The 10,397-nt window shown below is 51.5% G+C and overlaps 1 non-coding gene across 1 annotated transcript; it reads left to right on the plus strand.

The window, feature by feature from the left end:
• Positions 1-823: 823 nt before the first annotated feature.
• Positions 824-926, plus strand: LOC131511212 (U6 spliceosomal RNA). The gene has a single exon (XR_009261414.1). It is a non-coding gene; the product is annotated as a U6 spliceosomal RNA (small nuclear RNA).
• Positions 927-10,397: the final 9,471 nt, after the last annotated feature.

Below are 10,397 nucleotides of genomic sequence, written 5' to 3' on the forward strand. Positions count from 1 at the left end.
GGCTCAGGTCATGATCTCACGGGTCTGAGTTCAAGCCCCACAAGGAGCTCTGCACTAACCCTGCAGAACCCACTTGGAATTCTCTCTCCCTGCCCCTCTCCCATGGTGCGCACACATGTGCTCTCTCTCTCTCTCTCTCTCTCTGTCTCTCTCTCTCTCCCTCCTTCCCTCTCTCAAAAGTAAACAACTAAACTTTAAAAAAAAAATTAAAAAGAAAAAACCAAGAGTAGGCTGCTTCACTGACTGAGCTAGCCAGGCTCCCCGGAATGGGTATTTGCAAAAAGCTGCCAAGGCGAGTCTGATGCACAACAGGGATGAGCCATATCCTAGAGATTATAAAACCGTGCTGGTTGTGGGGTGGGGGTGCGGGGGTGCTTCACTAGTCAGGGGAGATCAGGGAAGACTTCCCTGAAAGCAGGACCAAGCTTGAGTACAGCAGGCAGGTGAAGGGGTGGAAGAACCTCCCCAGCAGCGGGAACAGCAGAGGGAAGAGCGTGCACAAACTCCCCATGGCAGGAAGACCCTCAGCAGCAAATTAACAAATTATGGGAACTGAAAGGTCCCTCGGGTGTCTGGAGCCTGTGAGGGAAGGGCCCCAAGGCTGAGCTGCCTCCTCCACTTCCTCTCTGGTGGGGTTCAGAGGGGAGCCTGGAGACCGGGGTCTTTCCTGAGGGCAAAATCTGTGCAGATAGACACTCTGTTCCCAGAGAAAAGAGAGCAGTGAGCAGCGGCTGTTCCTCCCTTCCCGGTCCAGGGAAGAGAATGAGTTAAAATCAGAGTGGATGCAAGGAGTCGCTCGGACTCACCAGCCCAGTGGTTTTAAAGTGTTTTAGTGCTCGCTTCAGCTAAAGGTAGACGACACAGAGACGATTAGCATGGCCCCTGCACAAAGTGACACGCAAATCCGTGAGGAGTTCCCTATTTTAAAAATATATGAATTAATAAAGGGTTCTTATCTTGCAAGTTATTTTGGTGCCTTTTTGTCAAACAAGAGATTTCTCCACTGTCCCAATAACAGTTGGAGCAAAGTGGTGCTAATACTGGGGGGTCTGGAGTCCTGCCCTCTCTGACCTCCCCCAGGTCTCCCCAGGTTCCTTGGGGACTCTGTGGGACCCAGCTGGAAAACTCCAGGGAACCGAGGTTCAGAGAAGGGGACAACAGGATTGCCCAAGGAGTTCCCATCGTGAGGGCAAGGCTGGGGCCAGATTCTGGCCCCCTGACTCCCTTTCCCGTGCTCTTCGGGCCGGGGCAGAGTTCCCCAAACCTTTGTCCATTAGGTCCCTCTGTACAAGTATTTCCTTACAACAACTCACCTGTTGGGTATGGGTTGAACTGTGTCCCCCCACAAAAAGATATGTTGAAGTCCTAACTCCCAGGACCTGTGGATGTGACTTTGGAAATAGGGTCTGTGCAGATGTAATCAATGTAAGATGAGGTCATTAGGGTAGCCCTAATCCAACATGACTGGTGTCCTTATAAGAAGAGGGGATTTAGGTTCTTGGTGGCTGGTTCCTGAGGATGTGGGGTCCTGCAGAGTGAAGAGTTAAATCCCAAGGTCATTGCAAAACATCTGAAGTTCATTGCCAGGACCATGATGGCACAGGAAGGGAATGTTCAAGGTGCCTCCAGGACCCTAAACAGAATCCTCACCATGGATGGGATCATTGAGGACATTAAGGGGCGGCAGTACTATGAAAAGCCTTGTGCTGACAGCAGGGAAGCTATGAAACCTGCCTGCAGATCTGTAACACGGAATGACTCGAAAGACCAACTTGATGAGACAATTGGGCAGATCGGTGGCAGGGCTGCTGAGGCCTGTGGATAGTAGGCCCAGTATGAAAATCCCTATCCAGCTGTCTCCTTTCTTTCTCCAACCCCATTCTCTCTTGCCTTTCTTATGATAAACTCAATCCTGTACATGCAAGAAAGTCTGCATATATCAAAGCAATCCTATAGTTAGCAGTGGACCCTCACTTTTATTACGTGAAAGAGAAATTGAGTCAAAAAGTAGTCTAGGAGGAGTACCTGGGTGGCTCTGTCGGTCAAGTGTCCGACTTCTGTTCAGGCTGTGATCTTGCGGTTTGTGAGTTCGAGCCCCACATCAAGCCTTGCATCCGGCTCCGTGCTGAGCATGGACTCTGCTCAGGATTCTCTCTCTCTCTCTCTCTCTCTCTCTCTCTCTCTCTCTCTCTCCACCCCCCCTCCCTTGCTCACACTCTCTCTCTCTCGAAATAAATAAGCATTAAAAAGAATAGTCTAGGAGTAGAATGGTGGTTGCCAAGGACTGGTTGGGAGAGCAGAATGGGGAATTGCTTTGTTTAATGGGTGCAGAGTTCCAACTGGGAAAGCTGAAAAAGTTCCAGAGATGGATGGTGGTGATACTTGCACAACAGTGTGAGGGTACTTAGTGCCACTGAACTGTGAATTTAAGTGGTTACGATGGCAAATTTTATGTATATTTTGCTATAATAAATTTTTAAGTAAAAAAAAAGAAAAAGAGAATTCAGGACACAGGGGGATGGGCTCTCAGGGATGCACATGGAGAAGGTCATGTAACAGCAGAGACAGAGGTTGGAGTGATGCAGGGACAACCCAATGATTGATGGAAACCACTAGAAGCTAGGAAGGGGCAAGGAAGGATACTATCTATCCAGGGCCTCAGAGGGAGCACCACCATCTCCGACCTTTGGCCTCCAGAAGTGTGAGAGAACAGGTTTCTGCTGTTTGAAGCCAGCAGTTTGCGGTAGTTGGTTAAGGCAGCCCTAGGAAACCGATATACCTTCCTAAATCACTGCTCGCTTCATTTTTTTCCTTCAAATGAACTCATTTTCAAACAACTTGCATACAATTTGCTAAAAGTAAACCTCCCATCACTGCTATAAATGGAAGACCATGATCCTTTCCATAAATAGAAGGCTCCTTAAAAATAAAGACAATGAGGGGCGCCTGGGTGGCTCGGTCAGTTGAGTGCCCGACTTGAGTTCAGGTCATGATCTCACAGTTTGTGGGTTCAAGCCCCACATCAGGCTCTGTGCTGACAGCTCGGAGCCTGGAGCCTGCTTCAGATTCTGTGTCTCCCCCTCTCTCTGCCCCTCCCTGCTCACTCTCTCTCTCTTTCTCTCTCTCTCAAAAATAAATAAACATTAAAAAAAAAAAAGAAAAGAAAAAGAAAAAGGAAAAGGACATGAGCAAATGACAAAGGGTATTGAAGATATACAGGCACCTAGCTGAGACTTCTCAGCTTATCAGAGGGATAAAAAGAGAATTGAAAAGAGAAAACCTGATTATTACCCAAAATGTCTCATTCTGAGGTATCTCTAATGATTAGGACTTCAGGTATGGCCATTTTCCCTCCTGCCATCTTCCCTTCATGTTTGAGGAAACCGAGCCCAGAAAAGTTCAGTGATTTGCCCAAGGTCACAGAGCACTGGTGGCCAAGTCTGGATTTGGGCTGCACTCCTACGTTCTTTCCAGGAAAGGACTTCCCAGTCCCACCCAGCAACCCCAGGTCATGCCCAGGTGGCCAGGAGCTGAGTGCATGGATGTAGGGCAGGCGTATTAAACTCTCAAGGGTGAGCAAACAGACACAGCCTGTATGTGTTCTGATCCCATAGAAGTTATAGCCAAGTGAAGTCTGTGTAGGATTATTACTATGCTTCAAGCAACTGGACCTGGACAAAACTTGGCTCACACCAAGTGTTATAACCCAAGTGATGATTGCAAGAGTTTTTTCTTCTTGCTCCATTGGACCACCCATATCAAAAATCAGGGTCCATGCAGCAGCTGTCCCACATCTCGTCACCTATGCTCACCTGCTAAGCAACTGAGGTCATGGGGCACATGTCCAAAACCAGGCATCTCCTTCACCCTTGTTCTGACCCTGATGTCACCTTCTTCCTCCTCCCTCTGCTTCTCTCTCTTCTCTTGGCTTTGGCCTATGGAAAGGAGCAGGGCTCATAGCTTAGAGTCCAGCATGCTTGGATTCGAATCCTAGCTCCACTGTGTGGCCTCAAGTCAGTGGCTCATCATCTCTGAGATTCAGTTTCCTCATCTATTACATGGGTTCCTTCCTCCCAGTTACTGGAAAGGGTCGAAAAGATCATGCTTGTGAGCCTAGGAGCTCAGAAAACTTTCATTCTCTCCCCCTGCCAGACTGCAAGAGATGACTGAGGCCTTCTCAGTACTGCTGTGTGTCCTGGGACCAGTCACTCACCCTTTCTGAGCCTCCATTTCCCAGGGGAAGTGGCCTCAGAGGGTGCCTATGGCCATTCAGAGCTGAGGGATTCTGGGATTCCAGGAGTAGAGCTGGGGTGGCCTGTGAGCTGGGGCCCACCCTGCCTGGCTCAGATGACCAGTCCCGAGGGCCCAATCAGGCCAGCCTTGGATCAGGCCATAAGTGGGAACAAAACAGCCAGGGAGCTCGCCTCTCTGGCTTTGTTTATTGTCTGGGAGCTGGGAATATTTTGAATTGTTGTGTTTGGGGAGGGAGGGAAAAATAACCAAATATAAGAAGGCAGCCAGTGAGAGGCCCGGGCAGGAATGCAGAGGAATTAGGCCTGCCTGGGTATGTCTGGGAGATGGTGATGCTCCCAGAGGCCCCAGCACCCCCTAGGTCAAGGATTCTCATCTCTGTTGAACCATTCAAATTGCCTGGAGAACTTAATTTTTTTAAAAGCCTCATGCCCAATTACATTAGGATTTTGAAGGGTGGGACTCAGACAGCAGGACTTTGTAAGCTTTCTGGGTGACTGTGACAGGCAGCCAGTGTTGAGAATGAGTGCTGCCCACAGCAGTGTATCAGGAGCCCCTGAAGGGCTTGTGAAGCATGACTGCTGGGCCCCCCATCCAGAGTTCCTGAATCAGGAGGTCTGGGCTCTGCCTAGGACCATGCATTTCTCACAGGGGCTGCAGCTGCTGCTGCGACTGGCCTGGGGACACACTTTGAGAACCTCTCCTGCACTCTCATGACTCAAGGTGTTGCCTGTGGGCCAGGGGTGTCTGCCTGGAGCTAGTGAGAAATAGGAACCTTGGGCCCCTCCCCAGACCATGCAGTGGGATCTGCATGTGAACAACATCCCCAGGTGACTATATGCACTTTGCAGCTGGAGGAGGGCTGGACTAGGGCCATCTTGGCTCACCTTTGGTGCTAGAGATGGGGAGACTGAGACACCCAGATGCCTCAGGGCTTAGACCCAGATCTCTCCAGGGCAGAAGGGGAGGGGAGGGAGCGCCTGGGGGTGGAACTGAATTCACAGTTTTGCTGACTGGCCCCTTTACCCCCAGCTGCACAAATGGTTAGTTTTGCACTGTGTGTGTGTGTGTGTGTGTGTGTGTGTGTGTGTGTGCGCGCGCGCATGCGCGCGCACTCGCGCGGAGGAGGGAGGGGGTGATCCCTTATATGGATGTGCACAGCAACTGTAGATAGCTAGAGCATCATTCATTCATTCAGCAAATATTCCCTGGGCACCTACCATGGGCCAGGCACTGTTCTAGGCCCTGGGAATGTGGTGCTGGACCTGCCTGGCTCAGCTCTGCCCATGTCAAGTGGGCAGCCTCAATGTGGAAACAGATAGAAACAGGCCAATATATACATGATCGAGGTACATTCACGCTGTTATCCAAGTTCGGGTGGAAATAAAACCAGGCCCACGGCACAGTGCTGGTGGGGAGGGGCAGGTGGCTGCATGAGACACGGTGGTCAGGGAAGGTCTTTGGGGAAAGAGACACTGGCACTGAGGTCCAAAGAATGGGAAGGGATGCCTTCTGGGTGGGGGAGCAGCCAAAAGCAAAGGCTGGACAGCAGAAGGAGCTTAGGTCGAAGGGAAACCAGTGTGGCGGGAGTGGGTGGAAGGAGAGGCATGGTGCAGATGGGAGGGGCCGGTCCCAGAGGCACTGAGGGGTGCGGGCTTCCATCAGCACAGTGAGAGCCGTGGGGCCATTTAAAGCAGGAAGGACAATGGAGTGGGTCTGAGGACCTTTGTGCTGAGTGAAATGCACGTATCTAAAGTATACAGCACACAGGTGCTGGGGAGGTATACCTATGCTCAGGATAAAGCCCCTTTCCAACCCTCAGGAGGGTTTCTTGGGGTCCTTCCAGCCACCCCGCCCCCGCCCCCACCCCCAGAAGTGATCACTGCTCCTGTTTCCAAGACCCTAAGTTTGCTTGGCTGAATTGAGAAGTCCACATGGTCTGTGGTGTTCTCTCACCAAGCCTGGTGTTTTGCAGACCGCCCTACAGTTTCGTGCATCTCATAGTCCTTCATCTGTTTGTCTGTTTTTCCGTTCTCCTGTGGGTATTACGCAACCAGGATTATTTCTGTTTTTTGGGCTATTATGAATGGTGCTGCCGTTCGCATTCTTATACGAGTCTTTGTGTGTGGACGTATGTTTTCATTTCTCTTTGGTCAATGCCTAGGCATAGAATTGCTGGCTGTAGGCTCAGTGGATGTTTAACCTTATAAGAAATTGCTGAACTGTTTTCCACAGTGGCTGTGTCATTCCATGCCCCCACCAGCCGTGGAAGAGGGTCCCAGCATCCCTCTGGCTGCTGAGTGGAGATGGGCTGGTGGGCAGGAGAGGAAGCCAGAAAGCCAGGAAGGAGGCCCCTGGGATGGCCAAGGAGCTGTATTAGTAGATGAATAAATATGCACGTGGACCCACCCCCTCCCCTGAATGTCTGCCCCGTGCCTTGACACTCCTCTCATCCCTGGGACAGATCTACCACATTCTTGTGGAAGGAGAGAAGGAAATGAGTCCTTGGAGGCTTGCCACACACAGGCCACATCCAGCAAGCATTTCCTGGGATCTTCTGTGCTCTGGGCCCCGTACTAGGGATCGCTGACTTATGGGTGCTCCCGGTCTGGGCCTCCAAGTTTGGCTCAACCCCAGGTTTCAGGAGGACAATGGGCAAAGTGTTTTGGGGAAGGGAACAGTGTGGAGGAAACCCAGAAGGTGGGAAAGCTCGGGGCATACATGTGAAAAGGCCAGCGAGTGTTCTGGTTACCCCAACATTGGACTGTGTGCCCAGCATCAAGCTCAGTGCTTTGTATGAATCTTCTCCACTTAGTTCCCACAACAACCTGGGGCATAGAGGTTATGATTAGCCTAGCTTAACAAATTGGGAAACTGAGGCACAGAGAGATTTTTTTTTTTTTCCCGACGATTCAATCTAGGTCACACAGCCCAAGACAGATGAAGCTGGGATGTGCAAGCAGGCAAGAGGAGGTTAGATAAGTGGGAAGCAGATTCCTGAAGGTTCAGATGCTCTGTTAAAGCCTCCATGGTTCAGGGGTCCACCCATACACATCCAGCAGTATGGACACAGGGGGTGTGTCCAGGAGAAAGTGCCCAGGATGGGGACCATTCGACAGTCTCATGACTGTCCCTTTGTCTCTTCAGGGAATGCCATTCTGAGAGGCTGACCCCGTCACCCTCGGCAGGGCTGGTGCGGAGGGGTACCCTGCACTGGCCAGATGGCCCAGCATGGCTGGACCTCCGGCAAGAATTTCAACAGCTCTCCTTGGCCGGTGGTCACCTGATAGATGAGACAAATTATTCTCTGGCAGAGGACTAAAGGTTTTGTTCCAAGTCCTGGATCGATTTTATTTTATTATTGCCAGTTGCTGAAAAAAGCATGATCAGGAACCTTTTCCAAATTGCATTCACTGCTTTTAAGTTAAGGGCAGCGCACAGAAGCCTGAAACTTGGCCACCTTTCCCCACATACCCTCCATGAGCTCTTCTGGCAATCGATTTTCATTCTCAAAACAGTCCCAGAGGAATTTCAGGCTAGTATGTGGCTTTTGAAGGAAACCTCTGCCTGGGTTTCCTTGAAGCTCCCTTCTCGCTGCCAGCGCTTTCAGCTCCTTGGTGCTCACTGTCTCTCCCTGGAGTTTCCAGCTGCTGTCCCCTGGCAAGGCGCAGGGCCGGTGCACAGAGCACACTAGGCTTCTCTTGGTCTGCTCTCTGCAGGGCCGGCTGAGTGGCATAAATGAGGGAATTAGCCCGGTGGGGATGTGGCACCCTGGGGATCCCACATCCCCATGGGAGCAGCTGGCTGATGCCACTCAGCTCCAAGGGATGGTGGACAGGTAGATAATGGCTTGAGGAGGCTCCGTCTTGCCATTTTCTAAATGTGAAATCTTTCCACCAGACATTCAGATTCCTAATATGTGAGATCTTCCAAGTTTTTCTTCATGGCAATTAACTCAAGACATTTTAAAGCCAGAAAAGCCCATCTGGGAGCTAGATTCGGCACAGGGCCCCCCAGTTGGAGACCTTTCGTCACCATGGCTCTGCGAGGTAGGACTCACTATCCTATGTCACAGATGAGGAAACCGGTGCCCAGAGAGTGGGCATGCAGACTCCAGTCACACAGCTGGACAGCAGCAGAGGGGCAAATACAAACTGGGGGTCTCTGGCCTCCACGGGGAGCTCTCTCCACCCCACCCTATACTTCCCCCAGTTCCCCTCCCCACCCCACCCCACCCCCACCCCACCGGCCCTTCTCCACCTCTTATGCCACCTTTCCTTGGGGTTGAGGTTGGAGCACTTCCTGGCTTTTCTTCTCCTTCCCCTCCCCCTTCCCCTTATCTCTCCTTCTCCTTCTCCTCCTTCCCCTCCTTCTTCCCCTTCTTCTTCCCACTTTGGGTTTAAATCTCAGCTGTACGACTTACCAGCTGAACGACTTTGGACAAGCTATTTAATTTCTCTGTGGCTCGGTTTTCCTTTCTGTAAATGGGGGAGATTAATAGCAGGTACTTCAGAGGGTGGTTGTCAGGATTCAATGAGTTGAAATATACAAATGCATTGAACTGTGCCTGGCATGCAACTACATGCCGTCTGTATAAGGGTTTGCTAAATAGAAGGAGGGCAACAAACATTTATCGGGTATCTGCTGTGTGCCAGGCCCTATGATGGACCTCAGGACGCAACGGGGGCACAAAGGACAAGGTCCCAGCCTCACAGAACTTATGCCCTACAGGAGGAAGATACATGATTGGACAAGCGTCATCCGTGTGTCCTAAGCTGGCACCATCTGTACTATACTGACCTGCCTGAAGCTCGCATGATCCGAAGGGCTTTCCACTGGACGTGCCCCCCCGCTCCCCCCCCCCCCCCGCTCCTCCCATGGCCTCCACTGCCTTCGCTCACTCTCCGTGACCCTCAGCTGGCCCATATCACCTTGGCTTAGGGCCCAACCACTCTTGCCAACAAGCTTTTCCACAGCAGCTTCCTCTGCTCCCCCCTCCCTTCCCCTCAACCCCTTGGCTTAGTCAAAGCCTCCTCTCCAAAGTCACTTAACCATATTATGACCTGCCACTTGGTGCTGTGTGCAGTGACACACGCGGGAGGCTGAGGAGTTTGGGGTTGCCATCTGCTCCTTCAGCTCACGGAGGAGCCTCGCTCACATAGGGAAGGAGGGGAGAGATGTGAGGACTCAGTTGTTCTCTTCTCCAGCTTTGCTTTCCTCACCCGTAAGAGGGGTGCAATCACCATGAACTCAAAAGACCGAGCTGAGGAGCCGGGAGGTAGATGCCACCTGGCGTGGCTGGGTGCTTCCTGGAGGAGGGGACGGCTGGGGACAGCAGAGAAGGGCAGGGGAGGGCATGTCTGCTCAGCTGCAGCTGGGGGAGAGGGTAACCCACTAGAAGGTCAAGATGGAGGCAGACAGCAGGGGGCCTCAATGAGAAAACCAGGCAGAGGATAAGCGTCATCTCTCCAATCCTGCTCCTCAGCTTCCCTGGTCTGCCTTCTGGGGGCTGTTCTGGAAGAGGGTGTTATGAAGCTCATCCAGACACGGCCAGGTATGATGTGGGGGATGGCTCTCTGTAGAGCCTGTATTTCCTCTTTTATTCTCAGTTGCAAAGGTGGAAGGATCCACGTGTTCTGCACACAGCCTCCCAGGTGCAGAGACGGAGTGAGTGAGAGGAGAAAGTGGAGAGCATTGAGAGAGGGAAAGGCCTTGCTTGAGGTCACACGGCACTCCTCCTCATGCCCACACAGGGCAGGAGTGTGGAAAATGGTCTCAGAGGAGCCACTCATGCAAATAAGGACAAGAATAATGGCACATTCCCCATTTTCATTTAAAAATAGTCACAGTAGCTGACACTTGCCTGGCACTTTCTAAGTGCCCGTGCCTTTCTGAGCTTTTTACACTGTTAACCTTGAGTCTTCATAGCGGTTAGAGGAGATAGGTTCTATTATATTTATTTCCATTTTACAGATGAGGAAACTGAGGGTTAGAGAGTTTGAGTAACCCCCCAAAGTGACCCAGCAGGGGCAAAGCCAAGAATCAAAGAGCTGCTGACTGCTTCATATCACAGCTTCAGATCACTCATGCCTCTGGGGAGGCAGTGAGGGCGGGGTTACTGTGCCCATTTTTCAGAGGAGTAAACC

The sequence above is a fragment of the Neofelis nebulosa genome, chromosome 4 (assembly GCF_028018385.1).
Source record: "Neofelis nebulosa isolate mNeoNeb1 chromosome 4, mNeoNeb1.pri, whole genome shotgun sequence".
Taxonomy (NCBI): Eukaryota; Metazoa; Chordata; class Mammalia; order Carnivora; family Felidae; genus Neofelis; species Neofelis nebulosa.